We start from the raw sequence: 25527 nt of genomic DNA, 5'->3' as shown, positions 1-25527 counted from the left end.
AAAGAACGGCAAATCCACCTGCTTAAACACTCAGGGCCAGCACTACTTGTGAGAGGCAGAGGATAATCCTAGCTAATGCCCCAGAGGCTGCCGATAAATGGCTTTATCATCATTCACCATCTTCAATGCATTTCCCCCTCAATGAATTGAATTTGTAATGAACAAACAAGATTATTCCTATTCAAAGAAAGAACGAGAATTAAGGGAAGACTGAGGTTGAATTTGCCAATAAGAAAGTACCAGCACTAATGAAGCTTTTCTCTTCCAGCATTTTGAATTAAGCATTAAAAATCCTTGAGAGGGGAATTTACAATTGGAGACAAACCAGCTAGGAGCAGGGGAAAGGTTTTGTTAGATTAAGGACTCTGAGCTAATACTTTTGAATTCCTGGGTTTTCTTTGGCCATAAGAGAAGCTATTAACTACAAAGAATTTATTAATTCTCCCCTCCCCCAACATTTACAACATGCAGGGAGAAATTCTTTAGTTGAAACACAGTAAAGAAAGAGAAGCCTATAATCAAGAAATATGTTTCAGTCTAAATAACACTCCAGGGGAAGCCTTTTCCTTCTGAGGTCCAGGTAACCTGTTTACAAAGTTTAATGCAGAGGTTTGGGTAAAGGGATAAAAAAGGCTCTCCTCCTTCAGTTTATAAAAGTATACAAGGATGCTTTAAAAGGGTGAATTTTATGCTGTGTGAATTATATTTCAATAAAGCCGTTATATGAACTATTATACACTCTCAGAAATATCAACCTTTACTCGATGAATTTAACATAGTTATAAATGTGCTTTAAGTCCACATTATGGCAAGCAAGAGGTAGGAAGATAGACAGAATTTAGGAAATGGCCTAGAAAAGAAAGAAGAGTGCACACATGTATGTATCCCCTATGGACATGCACACATACACACATGCGTGCACACCTCCAGAGCCGGAAGTAAAGCCGGGCAGATGGGAGAATCTTCCCTATGATCTTGTAGCCATAAAAACCCTTCAAAATGGTATTTTCAGTGCCAGAAGGAGTATCTCAGAATCCCAAGCACCAGTGTTTCTTTGGGTGAAGTGTGGAAACACATGTATCAGGTAAAGAACAATTACTTGTACAGTCTGGCAACACACAAAACCGCACTTTTCTTAATGGCACCTACAGGGTGAGATAGAGAACACTAAAATACCAGCTTTCAACATTTTTCAGTTAGTTCAAAGTAATAAATTAACGGTTTGAAAAGACAAAGTCTGCTACACAGGCTATAATGGGACAGCGGTCATTCCCGCCGCCCTCTCCACCTTTCCGCGTCCTGCCCGAGACTCAGCCTCTTGTCAGGCTCCGAGGGGGCCCTTCTAGGGTAAATGCTCACGTGCTCTGTCCAAGCTCCTGAATTCTAGCCATCGTCCAATGCCTCCTTACCCAGGACATCGAGAATCCTTTCTCTTACACTCTCTTCCACATGCCCACCCCGCTCCCTCGTCATTTTCTGGGAGGTTTCCTCCTCCAACCTATCTCTTGCCTTTCTAATTTTTGCCTCATAGTTTAAAATTTCAAGTCATTTATCTGGTCCTCCTAATGTTCCTTTTTAAAATGCAGCATCCTGTTCTTATTTCAGCACTGAAATACTTTATCATCCCTGAGGATACCTATGAGATAATAGAAATTATATATTGGTCTCGACCCCCGGTTCCTGGCACAGGGCTCCTAAAACCCTTGTCAATTCCCAATAGCACGGGGTTCAGGGAGCTGCTAGTGGGTGAAGACATCCACCCAGGAGGGTGATGCAGCCCAACTCCACAAGGACAGAGGCTCCTGCACTAGGGACCCTCACAGACCCTGCGTATCTCTTCCTCTGGCTGTTCATCTGTACCGTTTTATCACAGCCTTTAATAAACTGGTAAACCTAAGCAAGTGTTTCCTTGAGTTTTGTGAGCAGCTCTAGCAAATTAACTGAACCCAAGGAGGGGGTCTTTAGATCTACAGGGCAGTCGGTCAAAAGCACAGGTGATAACCCAGGCTTACAACTGGTGTCCGAAGTGTGTGTATGTGTGCGGGGGACAGTCTTGTAGGACTGAGCCCTTAGCCTGTGGGGCCTGACTCTTGTCCCCGGGTAGGTGGTGCCAGAATTGAGGTGCATCGGAGGACACCCAGATGGTGCTGCAGAGAACTGTTTGCTGTGGGGGGAAAACCCCACACGTTTGGTGACTAGAAGTACCAGAAGTGAAGAGTTCTGTGTTAACAATAAAGGAGACACACAGGAGAGAAACACAGGAGGGAAGAACTGGCCTTTTCCCTACTTGGTTTTCTACCTTGGAACACCAACTATAGTTTTTTTGAAGTTTTGCTGTGTTGTGCTTTTCCTGCCTGAATTCCCTCTTACCTCCAAGTTTATTCTCTTCAGGGTTTGTGTCTGTTCTAATGTTGCATAATCTTCTCGAATGTGTGGAGGTCCTTCTATATTTAGCAGTGAGGCACTTAGAATGATTAGAAGCTCTGCATGCTGAAATGTGAAAACGCACTTTTGGTTTATTGATTTTGTATTTGGCAAACTTGCTAGCCTGAACAAAATGAGAAAGGAAATGTTATCCTTGCACGCCAGATAGCTTAGATGTAAACAACGTTTGTTTTCATAGTAAATGCAAGCACTTCTCACCAGAAACAATGGAGATAAAAAGAAAAGGTAGTATCTTTAAAGTGCTGAAATGAAAAAAAAAAAAAAATAGGGCTTCTCTGGTGGTGCAGTGGTTAAGAATCTGCCTGCCAATGCAGGGGACACGGGTTTGAGCCCTGGTCCGGGAAGATCCCACATGCCGTGGAGCAAACTAAGCCCGTGCGCCACAACTACTGAGCCTGCGCTCTAGAGCCCACGAGCCACAACTACTGAAGCCCGCGCGCCTAGAGCCCGTGCTCTGCAACAAGAGAAGCCACCACAATGAGAAACCTATGCACCACAACGAAGAGTAGCCCCTACCTGCCACAACTAGAGAAAGCCCGCATGCAGCAACGAAGACCCAATGCAGCCAAAAATAAATAAACAAATAAAAAATACTGCCAACCTAGAATTCTACATCTAGAGAAAATAGCCATTCAAAAATGGGTGGAGGACTTCTCTGGTGGCACAGTGGTTAAGAATCCACCCGCCAATGCAGGGGACACGGGTTTGAGCCCTGGTCTGGGAAGATCCCACATGCCGCGGAGCAACTAAGCCCGTGTGCCACAACTACTGAGCCTGCGCTCTAGAGCCCGTCATCCACAAATACTGAGCCCGTATGCCCCAACTACTGAAGCCCGTGAGCCTAGAGCCTGTGCTCTGCAACAAGAGAAGCCACCACAATGAGAAGCCTGCGCACCACAACAAAGAGTAGCCCCTGCTCACCACAACTTGAGAAAGCCCACACACAGCAACAAAGACCCAACACAGCCAAAAATATATTAATTAATTTTAAAAAATGGGTGGAGTCACAGCACCATCACAATGACTTCCTCTAAGCAGAGTCAAAATCAGTGTGTCAAGAAATAAACCTATTTTTAAAAACAAACTGAAGATGGGTTGAAATAAAGATATTTTGGAATAAATCCAAGCAGAGCAAATTCATGGCCAGCAGACCAGCATGGTAAGAAATGGTGAAGGAAGTTCTTCAGATAGAAGGAAAATGGTCACAGATGAGAATCTGGATCTACAGGAAAGAACAGAGTACCAGAAATGGTGATCATGTAGGTAAATATAAAAGAGTAGCTTTTTTTCTCTCTCTTAATTTCTTTAAAAGACAATGACTGTCTTTAAAGCAAAAATATCCCTGCAAGATGGAGTTTGTAATGTGTACAGAAGTTACATATAGCACACAACTACAGCAGAAAGTGGGGAGGACTATTAACTCCAAGTCTACAGCGACAATCACAAAATAGGCTAAAAATCCTAAAGGAAATAAGATGGAATATTCAAAAATATTTAATCCAAAAAAGACAGGAAAAGAGGAACTTTTAAAAAATACTGTTGGATTTAATTTGTTAATATTGAACTTGGGATTTTCCTATTTACGTTCCCAAGTGACACTGGCTGAAAAGTCTCCATTCTCATAGTGGGCTGTTGGGAGTTGGTATCAAGGATACTCAGGCTTCATCAAACTAACTGGGGACTCTTTTTCCCTCTTTTTCTACTGTCTGGAAGAGTCTGTGGAATATTGACATTACATTTCTTCCATTTAAATGTTTAGTAGAATCTGCCAGTGCATCTATCCAGCCCTGAGTTTTCTTTTAAATTATAGAATCAATTTCTTTAATAACACAATTTTAATTTTTGTTTCTTCTTGTGTCAATTTTGCTGTTACATTATTTTTGGTCATTTCACTTAACATTTCGGTCACAAAGTTGTTTATAATATCTTCTTATAATAACTTTGATGTATATAGGATCTATAATAACATTCTACTTTTTCATTCGTGAAATTATATACAGATGACCCTTGAACAACACAGGGGTCTGGGGTGTCAACCCTCATCTATAACTTTACAGCCAGCCCTGCATCTGCAGATTCAACCAACCACAGACTGTGTTGGACTGTAGTTCTTATTTACTGAAAAAAAAAAAAAAAAATCTGCATCTAAGTGGGCCAGTGCAGTTCAAACCTGTGTTGTCCAAGGGTCAACTATATTCTCAGTTTATTCCTTGACCAGTCTTCCCAGAGGTTTATCAATTTTATTAGTGTCTTCAAAGGACCAACTTAGGTCTTTTGTCAATTCTCTCTACGTACGTTTGTTTTCTATTCCATTGATTTCTGCTAGTTTAAAAATTCCTTTTTTCTGCTTTGAGTTTATGTTGCTGGTCATTTTCTACCACTAACCTTTTTTTTTTAACATCTTTATTGGAGTATAATTGCTTTACAATATCGTGTTAGTTTCTGCTGTAAAACAAAGTGAATCAGCTATACATATACATACATCTCCATAACTCCTCCCTCTTGCGTCTCCCTCCCACCCTCCCTATCCCACCCCTCTAGGTGGACACAAAGCACCTACCATCAATCTTTAGCCTTTCTTCTTTTCTAACACATGCAATTGGGTACGTACATTCCTCTCTCATCTCTACTTCATCTGCATCACCTGTTTGGATATGCAGTATTTTTATTATCATCCAGTTCCAAAGATTCCCTATTAAATTATTATTATTATCCTTTTTGTAAAATAAATTTATCTATTTATTTATTTTTGGCTGCATTGGGTGTTTGTTGCTGCACACGGGCTTTCTGTAGTTTCAGCAGGCGGGGGATACTCTTCATTGCGGTGCGCGGGCTTCTCATTGTGGTGGCTTCTCTTGTTGTGGAGCACAGGCTCTAGGCGCATGGGCTTCAGTAGTTGTGGCACACGGGCTCAGTAGTTGTGGATCACAGGCTCTAGAGTGCAGACTCAGTAGCTGTAGCACGTGGGCTTAATCACTCGCAGCATGTGGGATCTTCCCAGACCAGGGCTCGAACCTGTGTCCCCTGCATTGGCAGGTGGATTCTTAACCACTGCGCCACCAGGGAAGTCCCTCCCTATTAAATTATGATTATTTTCCTTTGACACATGAGTTGTTTAGAAGTGTTTTTCAACTATCAAATGTATGGGCTTTTTCTAGTTATCTTTTAAATTTTGATTTCTCACCTGTAATCTCAGAGGACAGGACTTATATACTACCAATCCTTGGAAATACTCTGAAGTTTGCCAAATGGTATAATACATGGCCAATTTTCAAGAATAATCCACCGGTGATTGAAAGGCGAGTGTATTCTTTGGTTGTTGGGTGTAGGTCCATTGGTTAGACCTAAATTGTCAACTGTGAAGTTCAAATCTTCTCTTCCTACTGATTTTTGCTATTTTGTCTATCAAATATATTTGAGGTATGCTAAATCTCCCACCTTGTGTGTGAGTCTGTCTTTTTCTCTTTGGAGCTTTAACAAATTTTTGCATTATATATTTCGAGGCCACGTTAGAATTGAACCAAATCTTTTTTTTTTTTTTTTTTTTTTGTGGTACGCAGGCCTCTCACTGCTGTGGCCTCTCCCGCCGCGGAGCACAGGCCCTGGATGCGCAGGCCCAGCGGCCATGGCTCACGGGCCCAGCCGCTCTGCGGCATGTGGGATCTTCCCGGACCGGGGCACGAACCCGTGTCCCCTGCATCCGCAGGCTGACTCTCAACCACTGCGCCACCAGGGAAGCCCCCTGAACCAAATCTTTTATCAACGTGCCGTGACCCTCTTCAGCTTTGGGATTGCTATTCACCATAACATTTCTGTTTGTCTGATGTTAACGTAACTACATCAGCTTTCTTTGGTTAGCATTTGCTTGGTCTATCTTTTCCCATCCACATTATTTTTAACTTTGCAGTTTTCTTATATTTTAGATATTGTTCTTACATATAGTTCCATCAGTCTGTCCTAGCAGGAAGAATACAGCATAATTAAACTAGGATAATCCAATAAGGCTTTAATAAAGAGACTATTTACAGAGGTGTCAGCAGAGCAAAACAGAGCCACAAGGGATGATGGAGTTCCCCGGGGCTAGAAACAGAAGGGGTGTTTAGCCCATTAGTGTACAATAGTCTACCGGCAAGGGGAGGGTGGGGCTGTGAACCCGAGGGATGCTGGAGGGATAAATAACTCTGAAAGAAACATCTCCTTCCTCCTTCCATTCTCCTGCTGGAGTTTCCCCCTGGCTGAACTCCACCACCAGCTACAGGCAGAGAGTCTGTGGATAGACCAGCCTCAGGCAGAGTGGGGCAGACAGGAGTGGACAGGGGTCTGGTAGGTAAATCAAATACGCCCGGCACAACAGCAAACACATGTAAAAACTCTAATCTGACAATCTTTGTCTTCTAAATGAGGCAATCTATTTACCTTTATTCAAACTATCAATACGGCTGGACTTATTTTCACAACTTGTTTTGTATATTTTAGTTGTTTTGCTAGTTGTCCTATTCTTGGTCTTTCTGTTGCCAGATGCAGAAGCCCACAACATCTCTTAACATTTCGATTTTGTCTTTGTTTTGGGGTAATTCGTTAGCAATTTATGAAAAATATTTACCTTATACTAAAAAAGAAAACCCAAATCAAACAGATTCTGAAAAAAATCAAATCACAAGCAAACTGGGAATAAAAAAAAGAATTATCAAAACTCTGGAGAAGAAATTTAAGATTATCTTAAAAATATATATAAATCAAATAACAGACCAGAAAAAATATTTATAGGAGCTATGACCCAGAAAGGGTTATTACATTTGTATTTTACATGGAGTACCTATTAGCTTAATAACAATACTGACTATCCTCTGGAAAAAAAGGAGAAAGGGCAATTAAAAACACACACACAGGGCTTCCCTGGTGGCGCAGTGGTTGAGAGTCCGCCTGCCGATGCAGGGGATGCGGGTTCGTGCCCCGGTCCGGGAGGATCCTACGTGCCGCGGAGCGGCTGGGCCCGTGAGCCATGGCTGCTGAGCCTGCGCGTCCGGAGCCTGTGCTCTGCAACGGGAGAGGCCACAACAGTGAGAGGCCCGCGTACCGCAAAAAAAAAAAAAAAAAAAACACACACACACACACTTTGCACACAAACACTTGGAAAAGTGTTCACCCTCCTTAGTAATTATCACAACACAAATTAAGGAAAGATACCATTTATCTCCTCGAGAGCTGGCAAATGAGTGCCTACTTGTGCCTGATGAAGTTGTATGTTGGTTCAACCATTTTGAAAAGCAAATTAGTAAAATGTATCCAGCGTAGGTATATTTGTGGTTTCCACCGCTTATTTGTCCTAGTAATTTTACTTCCGGTGAACGATCCCAAGGAAATAATTTTAAATTTAGGAGAAAGCTTTCTGCGCTAAGTTGTCTCTTTATAATAGCAAAACCCCCAGAAAACAATCTATGCGTCCCAACGATAGAGGGATGCCTAAATAAATGACGGTATTTCTACTTGGTGAAGTATTATAAAAATGCATAAAATGCTGCTCACAAAGGATATAAAATGACATGAAAAAGTGCTTGATATGCAAGTAACAGGAAGAAATACAAAGTTATATACGCAGCACGGTTAGGACGCAGTAAAACGTCAAGATGAAAAAACACCAAGTGGAAAGATAGACATATTGAACATGATGTGCTTCTGAAAATAACGAAGTCAAACGCTCAAAGGTTAAATGCACTTACATATTCTTGGCGCAGGGGGTGGGGGGGATCTGGCTGCCAGAATGCTGACCAGTGCAGGTGCACCTTTGTACCTGATGCAACAGTGGAGAACCTGAGGAAGGGGTTTCAAGAGAGCTCTTCCTCTTCCCATACATTTTATTTTAAACCTTCATCAACATTTTGTAGTTTATTTGCAAAAATGAAATATTAAAGAAGAAACTCATCTCTTTGTTACATCCACGACCAGGCGAGACATAGGGTGATGAACAAAGCCATGACTCACGTACGTGCAACTGAACAAGAAGGGTATCGCGCTTCCTTTTCTCCTGAACTAGGAGACTTCGGGCAACAGCACCACTATAACAGTCCCCTGAAAGACCAGAAGGGAGGCAACGAGACCAACTGAAACTGAGTCCTTTCGAAGCAAATGGGGTAAAAAACGGAACTTTTGGACAACCGTGTGTATGGTGCCTGGAAACCTCCCGGAGTCCTCAGTTCTTTCCAGGAAGTGGGAGCGATTCTCCATAATCACACTTTCCAGAAATGAGAGCTTAGTGACAAACTTGGAAGCCAGCACGGAAGGCACATGCTTGAAATCTAAGCTGCCAGTACGAGATAAATTGAGCCATCAAACACAGATTGCAAAATCTCCATTCTTCTTTTGGAAGTGAAGTCTAGCTCAAAGCAGATGTCAATTCAACCGTGGTCAATAACACCAGCAAGAAAATGAGAACAGCTATGCTCTCAGGAGGAGGCAGTGTATGAAAGAGCTACTGAACAGAAATCAAGGGATAAATGGTATATTTATAAATGGAATATTTCCTGCCATATCAATAAACACAGGATGTCATAGTCATCAATGACTGCAGCCCTCCAACGTGAGTCGTGAGCCCTGAGGAAACGCAGGGCTGAAAAGAATACTTGCCATCTAGCAGCCATCAGACTGCAGCCACTCCCTGCAGTGAGCCCTAAGGAAACTCAGGATATGAAAATACAGGATACTGGCCCCAGATAGCTGAGGCGCACATCAAAGGAATGATTCCAGTGAGCCCAGACTCTTGCATCTTCCCATACATAGAAAAGCACTGAATTCCTTAACTTGAGATATCTGGCTTTCTTTATTTAACAATAATTTTTTGACTTTCCCAATTACCTGCTCTTTGTTGCAAAATTCCTATATATCCTGGCTCCCCCCTCGCCCCGTCAGAGCAGTTTCTCAGAGTTATCGGAAACACTGTCTCCTGGGCTGCAGTCCTCATTTTGCCCCCAATACAACTTAACTCGCAGGTCTCACGTTCTGCATTTTTTAAAGTCAACGCAAGAAACCATGGCACGTTTTGTGACGAAAAAAGGGAAGGAACAGTCACACCGGAGAGACTAATTTCTACCTCTTTTAACTGATTATTAAACGGGTTACTGAGTGTGCATAGCTGAAAACAGTTGATTCAAATTATATGAGCTCTTGATTTAAACAAGGTTCAGGGCTGCGGGTACCTACATTCACTCCACCATCCAACACCTGCTTATTATAGCCATGTTCCAAGGGCTGAGCGCCGGGAAGAGAGGAGAGACCACGTCCTGCACTTCCTGTAGTGCAGAATCACACCCAACCAGTTCTAATGGGATGCCCGTGATGACCCACCCCTCGCAGTAGTTCACGGGGATTACTGAAGCGCACACTTAGTCTGCCACTGACCACACACTTTAGGCAACATTCTCTAGAGAGCAAGCACTGCAGCAAAGCCCAGGGGCTGAGGCTTCACGGGGAGGTGCAGTCCTGGGGCAACAGGAGTGTGGAGGAGGGGCGGCCGGGAAGGGGGAAACAAGTACCAAGCTGGCTGCAACTTCACACCAAAGCAGCAGGTTGCTAGGCCAGGGGAGGTCTTCCGAATGGGCCTTGTGGGGCATGTGGGAAGGACGTAGGCCTCTCTCTCGGCTCTCCCTGGGCAAACCTCCCGTGCACTCCCAGGTGTGCTACCTGCCCCTCCAGGTGGCTAGATGCTGGTGTGAACTAAAATATCACCTGCCGTATCAGTGAACAAAGGATGTTGCAGCCATCAAGCCATCACATTACAGCCACCCTGACGTGAGCCCTGAGGAAACTCAGATGGAGACGAAGGGGCTGCCCACTGCCACCCTCGGCCACTGCAGCCACCCCCAAAGGTGCACCCTAAGGGGACTCAGGATGGAGAAAAGCAGGATACCGGCCCCAGATAGCTGAGGAGCATACCAAAGGAATGACTTCAGGGAGCCCAGAATCTTGCATCTTTCTAGACACAGAATAGCACTAAATTCCTTAACTTGAGATGTCTGGTTTCCTTTTAAAGATTTTTTTTTTTTTGGATGTGGACTATTTTAAAAGTCTTTATTGAATTTTTTACAATATTGCTTCTGTTTTATGTTTTGTTGTTTTGGCTTGAGGCATGTGGGATCCTAGCTCCCTGGCCAGGGATCGAACCTACACCCCCTGCATTGGAAGGCGAAGTCTTAACCACTGGACTGCCAGGGAAGTCCCTGGCTTTCTTTAATTGACAATAGTCTTCTGATGTTTTGCCTACTTCGTCGCAAAAACTCCTGTACTTCCTGGCTTCCCCCTTGCCTCTTTGGAGCAGTCCCTCAGAACTATCCGCGAGGCGATGTTCCGGGCTTAAGTCCTCAGCTTTGCCAGCCAGATGAAACATAACTCTCAACTTTTAGGTTGTGCATTTTTTTTTCAGTCGACACCGGGAAGCCTGGATTTCACATGTCACTTGGAAGTGGAGAGAAAAGTTACAGCCTCCTCACGTCCTCTTGGGTTGGATTGGCCCCCTCTGGCCAATGCAGCTCCTACCTGTGTGGGAACAAGGCAGCTGTGCCCTAGCTGAGCCTTCACCTCGGTGGAGGCTGAGGGAGCTGACGTGGGGACAGACCTCTCCATTGGTCGAGAGGCGAGGCCCCAAGGCAGCGGGGCCGAGGCAACCTGGGGAGCACACGGCGGGTGCGGTGTGAGATGTAAGGAGTAAAGTGTAATCAACACACAGGATTCAATGCAGAAGGCATGAACTACCACAAGTGAAGTTCGAAAAGAATGACTTCCCTGGGCTTTCTTTGGTCCCTTCCCTTCCATTCAAGGGAGCATCGCAGCTTGCTAAGGCAGGAATGCAAAACGTGACACAGAAGAGAGAGCATAACACTGAGACTTATCAGTCAGTGCTTTAGATGTTTCAGCTCGTAACCCTAAAACCTCAAAATTCCTCACCAAGTACCTGTTCGTATAAAATCTACATTTGGACCTCACCAGGCCTGTGACGCAGATACTATTATTCGCGTCACACGTGTGCAGGAAGGGAGGGGCTGAGAGGTTCCAGAACCAGGCCAGAAAGTGGCCTGGCAGGAACTCAGATCACACCTGCCAGGCTCTGCTCTGGGCTCACCCCACGCAGGGTCCCCAGGCCTGAATGCTGCGCCCGACTCCGGGCTCTGTGGAGCCTGGTCTCCCTCTCGCCACCCGCTTCTCACAGACTCTGCCTCCTCTCAGTCAGGTCAGCGTGAATGGGGCGCAGGTTCCAGCTTCGTAACTCACCTGGGCCCCTGCAGCTTTACTCGCACGTTTTGGCAAACACACCACATGCTGCCTGGACCTCTTTGATCTTGCCCCGGCTTCACCTTTCAGGTTTGGGGGAAGGAGAAACCCAAAGATGGGATTCCACGGAAGGGAGCTGGTGGAGTCAGGTGCTCTGGGCCAGCTCCAAAGAAAGCCAAGACGTGTGGGAACATCTTACATGGCTCTGCCTCGGGGCTCACTGCATGCACACAGAGCCACTCAGGGCCAGGGCAGTTTGCCGTGTATTATCTGCTCACAGCAGTTTCAAAACCAAGCTGTGAGCAAATTTTTGCTTTTGTTTGGAAAAAATGTTGCTTAAGAAGAAGAAAGGATAGAAATGGACCTGCTGAGCTCCAAACTTGAAAGAACTGGCTGGATGGCAACCCAGCATGTCCTCAGCACAGCACCCCTGGATTCTGTTGTTTCCAAATTCCTGGGCTCTCCAGAATCACAGCCAGTTTAATCTTCTTCAAAGGTGTGGAGGCATGTCTCTACCTGTTCCCTCTGGGCTGGAGCTTTCCCGGAGGGAAAATGGACCAGTTCCCAAAGGCTGCGGTTAGAACCTATACATGTGAGAAGCGGGGGGAAAAGGGACTGAGCTTCCATGACAACCCATCCCATGCCAGGTCATGCTGGAAATGTTCATTCCCATCAGGTGCCCAAACATGCCCACAAGGGAGTTATTATCACTCACAAGGTCTCCTAGGCAGTAGCTGGTGGAGCTGGAACCGGGACCCAGGCCTTTTTACGTCTATATTCAGGCTCTCTATACCAGATCATGCTGAGGCCCTACCTACAGAATGCCAGGCACATTCTCGGTTTTGTTTTGTAATCCCCGGAACTTCCGCTTATTTGCTTGTTATCCTGATATTCACCTTCCTGTCTCTGTTTTAATTTGTACTTTCTTCTATTACTGCAAAGATTAAATAGCTTTTGTTTACTGGTTGTCATTTTTCTTCATGAATTGCTCTTTCAAGCTCTTTGCCTATTTTTCTAGTGGGATGCTTCACATATTTCTTAGTGATCTGTGAGACTTCTTAGTGATTCCTTACATATTAAGGCTATAACGGTATAAACCTCTGTTTGCAATCATCTAACCATGGGATTTGAGATGAAGGAGGTGTCTGCCTGTGTATGGAATTTTTTATACCAAATACTGTTTTAATTATCCCCCTTGGAAAAATGACTTTTTAGCATATTGAGAATTCAAATGATGACTGTTTACTGATTAGCAAGACTTAGTAAAGAAAAAAAAAAGTAGTTTGAATTAGTAAATAAGCAGTTAAACCAGTGGCGATTAGACCTTTCTCCTCCAAGTGGGTCTTGGAAAGAAATAAACCAATGAAATAAGAGCTCCTGATTGTGCTGTCTGGTCCTTGAGGAGGGACCAAGGCTCTGCTCAGGGGGGCTGGCTATTGGGATAAAAAGGAGTTTTGGGGTTGGGGGCAGAGCACTTGGTAAGGTTTGAGCCTGGGTCACAATTGAATGTATCCACCTTAAAGTATACTCATCCCAAAAAAAGGCCTTTACCTAAAGAGGTAAAATTGTCATTATATGCAGATGACATGATGTTATATATAGAAAACCCTAAAGACTACACACAAAACTACTAAAACTGATAAACGAATTCAGCAAGGTAGCAGGATACAAGATTAACATACAGAAATCAGTTGTGTTTCTTTACACTAACAATGAAATAGAGAGGGAACATTAAATAAGAAATCCCTTTTAAAATTGCATCAAAAAAATAAAATACTTGGGAATAAACCTGACCAAGGAGGTGAAAGAATTATATGCTGAGAACTATAAAACATTAATAAAAGAAATTTAAGATGATTCAAAGAAATGGAAATATGTCCCATGTTCCTGGACTGGAAGAATTAGCAATATTAAAATGGCCATACTATCCAAAGCAATCTACAGAGTTAATGCGATCCTTATCAAATTATTCATGACATTTCTCACAGAACTAGAACAAATAATCCTAAAATTTATATGGAACCATAAAAGACCCAGAATTGCCAAAGCAATCCTGAGAAAGAAGAACAAAGCAGGAGGAACAACTCTCCCAGACTTCAGACAATACTACAAAGCTACAGTAATAAAAACTGCATGGTATTGGCACAAAAACTGAAATATGGATCAAAAGAACAGAATAGAGAGCCCAGAAATAAACCCACACAACTACAGTCAATTAATCTTTGACAAAGGAGGCAAGATTATACAATGGGGAAAAGAAAGTCTCCTCAGCAAGTGGTGTTGGGAAAGCTGGATGCATGCAAATCAATGAAGTTAGAACACACCCTCCCACCATACACAAAAATAAACTCAAAATCGCTTAAAGACTTAAATATTAGACATGACACCATAAAACTCCTAGAAGAGAACACAGGCAAAACATTCTCTGACGTAAATTGGACCAATGTTTTCTTAGGCCAGTCTCCCAAGGCATTAGAAATGAAAGCAAAAACAAACAAATGGGACCTAATCAAACTTACAATGCTTTTGCACAGCAAAGGAAACCATAAACAAAACAAAAACCTACAGACTGGGAGAAAATATTTGCAAATGACGTAACTGACAAGGGCTTAATTTCCAAAATATACAAGCAGCTCATACAACTCAATAACGATAAAACAAATAACCCAATCAAAAAAAAGGGGAGAAGACCTAAATAGACATTTCTCCAAAGAAGACATACAGATGGCCAACAAGCACATGAAAAGATGCTCAACATCACTAATTATTAGAGAAAAGCAAATCAAAACCACAGTGAGGTACCACCTCACACCAGTCAGAATGGCCATAATCAAAAAGTCTACAAATGCTGGAGAGGGTGTGGAGAACAAGGAACCCTCCTACACTGTCAGTGGGAATGTAAATTGGTGCAGCCACTATGGAAAACAGTATGGAGGTTCCTCAAAAACTAAAAATAGAACTACCATATTACCCAGCAATCCCACTCCTGGGCATATACCCAGACAAAACTGTAATTCGAAAAGATACATGCACCCCTATGTTCATAGCAGCACTATTCACAATAGCCAAGACATGAAAACAACCTAAATGTCCCTTGATGCTTGAATGGATAAAGAAGATGTGATACATATATATGATGGAATATTCCTCAGCTATAAAAAAGAATGAAATAATGCCATTTTCAGCAACATGGATGGACCTAGAGATTATCACACTAAATGGAGTAAGTCAGAAAGACAGACAAATACCATATGATCTCACTTATATGTGGAATCTAAAATATGACACAAATGAACTTATCTACGAAACAGAAACAGACTCACAGACATAGAGAACAGACTTGTGGTTGCCAAGGGGGTAGTGGGTCACGGAGGAATGGAGTGGGTGTCTGAATCACTTTGCTGTACAGCAGAAATTAACACAACATTGTAAATGAACTATATTTTAATAAAATAAATTTAAAAAAAGAAAAAAGAAAGAAAGTCCTCTACCTATACAATTCCTAACATGCAGGGGTGTGCTGGGCCAGCTCACATTGACTTAATACAGCTGACTGTTAACACTTTCAAGAATGTTGTGAGCGGGTTCTTAACATAACCATTATTAAAAATTAAACTACATAAAATTACAATTAAATTATATTGAGAACAAAGGTAACAAATATTCAGAAATCACCACTTCCTAATTACTTTATCTTGTCATTTCCTATACTCTGGGGGTTATTTACATCTATTCTGTCTACATGATGGAAATACTCCCTACTGGTGGCCTGTGCGTCTCCTCCCAACTCTATCTTCAGAGTCAACACCTTGGTAGCTTGAAATCGGTCATGGTGGAGAATTTATACGTGGAAATGGACAAATGCAATAAATAAGGACTTCATTTATTGTTGATTTTCTAGATTGAAAGTGACGAGAAAATGTTAGTAGCAGATTAAACTTAAAAGTGTATTGTGTTTATAGTCATTACACTGGGAGTAGCATAAAAAATTATGAAAATATTCCAGTTTTTGAAAATTATTATCCAATTCAGCAAAGAAGTTGCTTGTGTTGTTGACGAATGAAGTTCAGACCTATATTTATGTCGGAAAGACAGGTGCTCATCAACTACATCCATAGGTTGGCCATGGATAAGAGAGTGTGGTGAAAATTTTATTGATTGATTGATGCATGCATGCCACACCTCACGGCATGTGGGATCTTAGTTCCCTGACCAGGGATTGAACCCGTGCCCCCTGCAGTGGAAGTACAGAGTCTTAACCACTGGACTTCCAGGGAAGTCCCTGGTGAAAATTAATGAAAGCATTCTCTGAGTATCGATGGGCTACATGGAATTTACAGTATGAAGAGTGCATCTTTTATTTTTATTTGTAAATTTTGTTCTACACGTACTTTCTGTCAGTAGTTTATAATAAACATATGTGATATATAGACATACATAATTTCCCCCCAGAGCACTGGTAAGTTGTTAAAACCTTACCATCACATGGGATAATATGGTTCCACGTGTGGGAAAATGGGGCCTGGATGGGATGCCTCAAAAAATACCCAAATAGGGCTTCCCTGGTGGCGCAGTGGTTGAGAGTCCGCCTGCCAATGCAGGGGACACGGGTTCATGCCCCAGTCCGGGAAGATCCCACATGCCGTGGAGCGGCTGGGCCCGTGAGCCATGGCCGCTGAGCCTGCAAGTCCGGAGTCTGTGCTCCGCAACAGGAGAGGCCCACGTACAGCCAAAAAAAAAAAAAAAAAACAATAAAAAACAAAAAAAGGCCTCTTCATCACCAAGTAACAGAGCACGTACTCAGTTCAACTGCAACATGTAAACAGGCTACAGCCACAGCCTGTTTTTGTAAAGCTCTGTTAGAATACAGTAGGCTCTTCATTTACATATTTTCTGTGGTTGTTTTGCACTAAAATGGCACAGAGACCAGAAAGCCCTTCACAGGAAAAGTTTGCAGTCCTTGGGCTACAGAGAAGTGAAAAAGACCATCTGCGAATGACTCAAGTTTGTCCAAAATCTTTTATAAATATTTTTCTAATTTTAATGTTACGGTATTTTTTGCCAAACAGAAGTTTCTAATTTTATGGGTATAAATCTACCAATATAATGATTTCCTTTCCAAATGGTGAGCCAATTGTCAATATATTTTATTCAACGCTTTATTCTTTCCCCGCCAGATTGAAATGTTACACTTAGTGTGTCTACACGGCTCTATTTGTGGACTATCTATTCTGGTCCCCTTGACTCATCTGTCTATTCTGGCATCAACAGTTACTATAGTTTAAAAATATGTTTAAATATCTGCATTTAATTCTTTCAGAATTTCTCTCCCTAGTCTCACTCTTCCAGAGAACTTTATCATCATTCAGGGGAGCTCCCCACATCCCTTAATTTCACGGTGATATTTGCTGGGAGTGTTATAAAATGGTAGATTTGCTAAGAATGGATTAATCAATGATACTGAAGCCAGGCACAGAGTGTATAGGAAAAACCCTTAAAGATCAATAACTATCTATCCTAAGTGCCTATTGTGTTTCAAGAGCTCTGGTGGGTTAAAAAAATAAAGGACCGTGCCCACACCTATCAATCATAGTGAGGTCTCAGAAGTCAAGTGCTCCCTGGAGCCTCAGGCCAGGTGGGGCAGCTTCTGAGGAGGAGGGCTTCCTAGGAGCCCTGACCCTCATGCACAGCAGATGCTCCTGGTACCAGGCACCTGTTAGCCTTTGTTACTTCATTTGATTTTTATCTTCTAATTGCAACACTTTAAAGTAAAAAACCCAACTGCAAATATCCTAAAGCTGGATGCGTGAAAAGCACTGGCCACAGGGCTAATGAGGAAAACATCCACGAAAGGTGCCTGCTGGGTGCACCTTGGGTGGGTGCGTGGGGACTCACCCAACGGGAGGGATGGAGTGGGCTGGGCCTGTCTGTGCAGAAGCACACCTGACTCCAGGCTGCGCCCTTACGCTAGGTGAGCTCAGTCAGGCTCTATGTGGGGCTTGAACCAGCTTTCTCTCCCACAGAAGGAGGATAAAACACACAGTAATTGCCATGAGAAGTAAGCTTCGTAACACTGAGCACCTCACATGTGCCGCTTCATTTAATCCTCCCGACAACCCTATGCAGAGCAGGCCCTGAGGCTCAGCGGGAGGAGTGACCCATCCAGGGCCACTGCTGGTGAGACGCAGCACAGGGGTCTGCTGAGCAGGCCGGCTCCAGGGCTCAACTGCTAGGCTGTGCTGACAAGCAAACACACATGCACACGTGCATACCCACCACACCCACACATGCACGCGCACACACACAGGTGAATGCACACACACGTATGTACATACCCACATGTGTACACACAGATAACTTACCTACGGGCACACATATACACACATATGATACCCACTCCCATATGTGCAGGCACATACACACTTACACACATGCACACACAGAGTCTGGGACCCTGCCATATTCCTTCATAGATTTTAGAGAAACCTGGCACATGTGGGTTGCTGCTCTTTTGAAAACAGAGGGAAGATTAGAGAAAAAAAGAGAAATTTTAATTGAGGGAAAAAGTGAATTCCCTGAGTTTAGGAGAACAACAGGATTATTTTAAATGCCATCAATCGTCTCAGAAAGTCTATTACGATGTGAATGCCAAGTACGTAAGACTAACTCCTGTTGGGGCCATTAAATAAGATATCTGTTATTGATCACAGAAAGAGGATTGGAAGGATGCTTGATTATGCTTTCCATTTAAACATCGATGGCTCCTGACTCCCCCTCGCAGGGCAAGTGCGGGACCCGCACAGAGAGAAACCACGGCCCCAGCAAAGTCTCCATGTGGGGTGCTGAGCAGGGCTCGGGGGTGCACAGGGGAGGGAGGAAGAAGCATGTTTCAGCCCTGTGCCTGCCCAGCGGACTCAGCGCATAGCAGGTAAGTGTGTGAATGAGTGAGAAGACCAAGGGAGGACATCCCAATGCTGCTCAAAGCTGGGCTGATCCCAGCCAAGCAGGGAGGACCCACAGCCTCACACACGTGCAGGGGTGCCTGCAGGAGCCCCAGGTCACAGGGGTGCTGGGGGCCTCCCTGCACCCAGACGCGGAGCAGTGTGCACACCTGGGCTGGGGGGCTGGCCTGATGCCAGCAGGCATACAGGCTTTGCCTTGTGCCCTAGGTGTGATCACCAGCATGAGCTCAAGGTGAGGAGGGCGGATGGGAAGGTCCCACCCCTCAATTACTGGGCCCGGTCATCACCTCCGAGTGAGCTCCGGAGGAAAGTTTGTCCATCCTCATCTTAAAGGAGAAGAGGCCCAGCACTGGGGCCAGATGCCATTATGTATGAGTTTGCGTCCCTCCCAAATTCATATGCTGAAATCCGACCCCCAGCCCTTGGGAGGTGATTAGGTCATGAGGGGGGCTCCTCAGGAATGAGATTAGTGCCCTCACGAAAAAGATCCCAGAGCGCTAGCGAGCTCTCCCTCTGCCCTGTGAGGACACAAGGAGAAGGTGGCTGTCTGCAACCTGGAAGAGGCCCCCACCGGAACCCGACCACGCTGGCCCCTGATCTTGGGCTTCCAGCCTCCAGACTGTGAGAGAGACATGCCTGTTGTTGATAAGCACCCCAGTCTATGACACTCTGCTATGGCAGCCCGAACAACGACAACAGCGATTCAGGAAAGCAGGGGCACCAGAAGCCGACCCCAGGCCTGCCCCAGGCAGATGCAGGAGAATGAAGCACACGTTTCCCAGAGAATTGGAACTTTCTGCATTCAGTGCCCAAACTGAAAAGCCAGCGCATTCGAGATGGAAACTTTGTAAAATGCAGCCACTCTTCCCCGAGAGATGTTCTGCAGGATGGGACCCCTGCTCTGCTCTGACGGTGCCGTCGGCGGCTTGCGGTGCTGGGCCTGGTCTCTCTCTATGTGGTGGTGGTGTGGCCTGTGGGGGAAGTGCTGGGGGAGGGGGTTCAGCCAGCCTACCTGCCTCTGGGGTGCCCTCCCCACCACACCTGAGCCCAGCCCTGCTCCCCCAGCGAGCGGCAAGGCAAGGTCCTAGTAGCCCCAAGTTGGGACTGATTTAGATTTCAATAAAGGTGCGCTGAACGTGGATGGGAATGATTGAAACACCACTTGCAAAGGCAACCTGGCTGTGAAGCAGGATCTGTACTCAGTCCCACCCCTAACTTGCCTCCAGAGGCGCGTGATCCCAGGAGAAGACACACCCTCTCCTTGGCCCAGGAACTGAAGAGAAAAACGAATGAGTAATCTGCTCCTCAGTTGTAAAAAAAAAAAAGAGTTTTAAAACTAACAACATAAACCAGGCTCAGTGAGACAGGAGGTGAGTACTGATTGAGGGAGCGGGTCATCCAGACAACTTAATTATTCAGCAAGCCCTGGGTCTTATCTCAGATTTTAGAGCACTCTCACTCAGCATACCACTGGAACTGAATTGGCTTTTTTTTTTTTTTAAGCAATTACGATGCAGAGATTTGAGAGGGACTGAAATGAACAGAGACGCAGCCCCACACCCCCAGGACCCATTCTTGGAATCACTGCAGAGGAAGGACAGGGGCCGTGCTTTCTGAGGGCAGTGACCGTGTGTTGCTGCTTTATGTCTGGCACCGAGGCCAACGGAGACCCGGTACCTATAGGCCACCTTGAGCTGACAACCAGGGAGGGAACGACATGCCCGCTGGGACCCATCACAGCCTCCGCACCAACAGCATCTCGAAGGCCTGCACTTCTACTGGGCTTCGGGGTCTGTGTCAGGGGGAAACCCTGGTCTTCTGTGTCACCTTCACAGGCTGAGGTCCCGCCAGGCTGACCTACATGGTTCAGGGTCTGGCTGTCACAGTCCTTACTCTCTCCCTCCCGCCCCCATCTATGTGCAGAGATGCCGATGGAGCCCACGCAGACTTTGGCTGCGCTCGGGGAGGAGGTGCTAGGTAGCGCCTGAACGGCTGAGCGGGTGGCTGAACGGGCGGCCGAGACGGAGAGCCCGACCTCGTCCTGCCCGGGAAGCAGGCATGTGGTTTGTCAACAGCCACTGGCCACCCCTGTTTCCATAAGGCGGCCTCAGGAATGGTGTTTCTACAGGGTGGAGCTCAGACAAATGAACCCACCCCAGGGGCCACTGTAGGCGCGAGGAGACCCTCTGTGACAACACTGAAGGAAGGGTCCCCACCCCCCAGAGTCCAGCAGGTTACAGAAGGTCAGAGCTAGAAGGTACCAGGGGGTGTGTATTCTGCACCGGTCTCAACCGGCCCAGGCCCAAATGCCACCCACACTCAGGGAGGGAGACGGCCTGTCTCAGGACTTAATTCGGGGTTGCCCCCTCTTCCACTAAGCCTGTGTCCTCTGCAGCAGGCAGAGCATCGGTCACGGGCTGATCACACCTGTCCTCGTTCGTTCACCAAACATCTTCTGTGTCCATCACCAGCCATGCAGCAGGAGGCACTGGGGACACAGCAGCCGCCGGAGGACCAGACTCCAGAGAGCAAATGTCAGCAGGACAAGGGCAGAGCCAGCGCGTGCGGTGCAGGCCAGAGGCGGGGAGCAGATGGGCAGGATGGGGTGGTGGGGAGGTGCACGGCATGCACTTCTGCACTGCACCGAAGCAGCCCCCAGCTCGGCATGTGCACCCGTGTGGAATCGTTACGGAAACGGGTTCCCTTCCGGCGCCCACATCCTGCAGGCAGAGGGTCACCCCACTCACCCCTGGGGGAGCCCGTCCACACGCGTGGCTTTCAAGACCCGCCATTTGCCCACAGCACTGAAATGTGTGCACCCGGCCTCCAGGTCCACTTCTCTACCTGGATATGTCACAGGCACTTTCAAACTGAGCTCCTGACCCTCCCCCCAGCACCCACTCCCCCGCGATGTCCCAGATCTAGGAAATTGCACTCCCTTCTCCCGACGCACAGGACAAACCTCCGGAGTCCTCAGGGCCCCCTCTCCTCTCAGCACCTACATCTGATCTGTCAGCATGTCCTCTTGACTCTACTTTAGGAACCAGCTGCTTTCAATACCTCCACTGCCGCCCCCCCGCCCCAGTCAGGGTCACCTTCACCTCACACTGCGATGGCCTCCTAACTGCCCCGCTCCCCGCCTCTGCCCTCTCCCCACTCCAGCCACACTCAGTCACTCCGATCCAGCTGTCAGAGTGACCCTGTCCACATGGTGGTTCAGACCATGCCCCTCCTCTGCTCAGAATCCCTCCGGGGCGTCCCACCAACATCAGTCCTGACGACAATCCACAAAGCCCGGCGCAACCTGGCCTTGCCGCGTCTCGGGCACCACCGGGCACACTGCATCACCACCTGCGTGTCGACAAAACCCCAGTGGAAGCACTAGACGAGGAGGCCCAGGGTCTCCTAGGTGCCTGCCTGCTCTGTGCCCACCCAGCCCCACAGTAGGCTGTCTGGAGCTGGGTCTGCAAGAGGAGTGGGGTCCGGACAGGCCAGAGAGCACAGAGGAGCATCCAGGCCAGCAAGGCCCCTTCCAGGATGTGGACGTACCACACAGGCCACAGTCAGGAGAGCATCCAGCTCAGCTCCACGTCCCAGCCGAGGATGCTGAGGTCCAGAGAGGAGCCCTGACTTACTAAGTGCTGAGAAACATGAACACCCACCAGGCTAATCCCGCGCTTCCAACAGGCAAGCTGGCTGTGGCGTGTGGATGCACGGCCTTCGCTGCTCCCCTGCACGAGTGGCCGGGGTGGTGCCGGCTGGCCCGGGAACTCTGCCTCTGCCCGTGGCGCAGGGGACGCAGCCAGCCTGACAAGCCGACCCTGGACCTTTAATAGGGCCGATGCACTCTGGGGCTTTTAAAGGACTAATTGAGGAGCGTCTAGTTTTAAAAGACGTCAATTTCAAGTGATTTAAAATGCTAAGTTTTTGTATTTTCAGAATTTGTTCCACTAACATATTGCATAATAGTTATTATTTTAAAGGCAGAAAGAAAGTGATTTGGGGGGCGGGTAGGGGGACCTCGGAGACGACTTGATCACTTAAAGTCAATTTTTTTGCATAAAGCAAGTGAATGCTCCTCTCTTCTCCCTGATTAAAAAAAAAAAATCAGTGAAACTGTTTTACAGAGAATCAGAAAGGAACCAGGGCAGAGGAAGGGTTTAGGGTCATCAAAAAGAAGAGCATGTCTGCAGAGAAGGCCACAGGTAACAGCTGATCAGAGAAAACAAACCTTGGGTAAAATTGGTCCACAGACAAGCCAGACTGGAGCACAGTCCCTGCACTCCACCAGGAACCCGACAGAGGGACTTTGGTAGAGCTCAGCACCTCGGTGGTGACTACAGGACAAGACATCACAGTTACCTGCTTTTCCTTCCTGGTGTATGTACCCTGTCACCTAGATCAATGCCTAGCCAGTAGCAGGCATTTAATAAAGATGGGTTAAACAGACGATTATTAGCTAAGAGTTATGAAAGGGAGCAAAAATTACCAGAGAAGTAAACAATCTGAAAACATTGAAAAAACCATTCCATTTACCATAGCATCAAAAAGAATAAACCACTTAGGAACAAATATAACCAAGGAAGTAGACTGAAAACTACAAAATACTGCTGAAAGAAGCCCTAAATAAATGGAAAGACATCTGTGTCCACGGATGGGAAAACTCCATGATGTTAAGACAGCGATACTCTCCAAGTTGACCCACAGATTCAGCAAAATCTCTGTCAAAATTCCAACTACCCTTTTTCCAGAAATTAACAAGCTGATCCTATAATTCATATGGAATTGCAAGGGACCCTGAATAGCCAAACCAATTTTGAAAAAGAAAAAGTCAGAGGACCCACATATCCCTGATTTCAAAACTTACTACAGGACTTCCCTGGTGGTGCAGTGGTTGAGAGTCCACCTGCCAATGCAGGGGACACGGGTTCGTGCCCCGGTCCGGGAAGATCCCACATGCCACGGAGCGGCTGGGCCCGTGAGCCATGGCCGCTGAGCATGTGCGTCCGGAGCCTGTGCTCCGCAATGGGAGCAGTGAGAGGCCCGCATACCACAAAAAAACACAAACAAACAAAAAAACTTACTACAAACCTTCAGTAATCAAAACAGTGTGTTACTGACATAGGGAGAGACCTATGGACCAGTGGAATAGAGTTGGGAGTCCAGAAACAAGCTTATACATTTATGGCCAATTGATTTTAGACAATGTGTCAAAACCATTCACTGGGGAAAGAATAGTCTTTGCAACAAATGGTGCTGGGACAACTGGATAGCCACATGCAAATGAATGAATTTGGACTCTTACCTCACGCTACATACAAAAAGTAATTAAAAATGGATCCAAGTCCTAAACGTATAGAGCTAAAACTATAAAACTCTTAGAAGAAAACATAGGTTTCAGGACTTCCCTGGTGGTGCAGAGGTTAGGAATCCACCTGCCAATGCAGGGGACACAGGTTCGAGCCCTGGTCCGGGAAGATCCCCCATGCTGCGGAGTAACTAAACCCATGTGCCACAACTACGGATGCTGGAGTGCCTAGAGCCTATGCTCCGCAACAAAAGAAGCCACTGCAATGAGAAGCCCACACACCACAACAAAGAGTAGCCCCCACTCTCCGCAACAAGAGAAAGCCTGTGCGCACCAACGAAGACCCAATGCAGCCAAAAATAAATAAATAAAATAATTAAAAAAAAAACAAAACAGGGCTTCCCTGGTGGCGCAGTGGTTGAGAGTCCGCCTGCTGATGCAGGGGACGTGGGCTCGTGCCCCGGTCCGGGAGGATCCCACATGCCGCGGAGTGGCTGGGCCCGTGAGCCATGGCCGCTGAGCCTGTGCGTCCGGAGCCTGTGCTCCGCTACAGGAGAGGCCACGACAGTGAGAGGCCCGCATACCGCAAAAAAACCAAACTTTTGTGCACCAAAGGGTACTATCAATAAAGTGAAAGAAAAACCCACATAATGAGAGAAAAAATTTGCGAATCATATTAACGGATAAGGGTCTAGTATCCAGAATATTTAAAGAATGCTTACTCAACTCTTGTTGTATGATTATAACTCAATAATAAAAGACAATCTAATTTAAAAGTGGGCAAAAGACTTGAATAGACATGTCTCCAAAGAAGATATAAAATGGCCAAGAAGCACATGAAAAGATGGTCAACATCACTAATCATAAGGGAAATGAAAATCAAAACCACAATGAGATACCACTTCTCATCCAGTAGGATGGTTATAATTTTTAAAAAGTGCTGGTAGAGAAATTAAAATCCTCACGTCTTGCTGACAGAAATGTAAAAGGGTCTGGCCACTGTGAAACAGTTCGGCAGTTCCTCAAAAAGTTAAACACAGTTACCATGTGACCTAACAATTACACTCCTAGGTATACAGCCAAAAGAACTGAAAACACATGTCCACACAGAAACTTGTGCATGGATGTTCATAATAGCTATTAAGTAGAAACAACCCAGCTGTCCACCAACTGATGAATGAATAAACAAGATGTGGGAGAGTATTTAGTCATATAAAGGAAAGAAGCACTGACACCTGCTACAGTACGGACGAACCTTGAAAACATCAAGCTAAATGAAAGAAGCCAGTCACAAAAGGTCACGTGTTGTATGATTCCATTCATGTGAAACGTCCAGAAGAGGCAAATCCAGCAACAGAAAATAGGTGAGGAGTTGCTAAGGGCTGGGAGGGGTGGGGGAACGGGGGCGACTATGTAATGGGTACTGGGATTTCCCTCTGGCGTGATGACAAAGTTCTGGAATTAGATCGTGGTGACGGCTGCACAGCACTGTGAAGGCACTGAAAGCCATGGAATTGTACACTTAACAACAATTTAAGCAGTGACATTTAT

At 45.8% G+C, this 25527-nt stretch overlaps 1 protein-coding gene across 3 annotated transcripts in view; it reads right to left on the bottom strand.

Annotated features, from left to right (window-relative positions):
- PCSK6 (proprotein convertase subtilisin/kexin type 6) overlaps window positions 1-25527 on the bottom strand; it is a 188231-nt gene that overhangs the window by 25535 nt on the left and 137169 nt on the right. The window lies entirely within an intron of this gene.

Source organism: Phocoena phocoena, chromosome 2, assembly GCF_963924675.1.
Source record: "Phocoena phocoena chromosome 2, mPhoPho1.1, whole genome shotgun sequence".
In the NCBI taxonomy this organism is placed as follows: Eukaryota; Metazoa; Chordata; class Mammalia; order Artiodactyla; family Phocoenidae; genus Phocoena; species Phocoena phocoena.
This window is presented reverse-complemented; position numbering and strand designations above follow the sequence as displayed.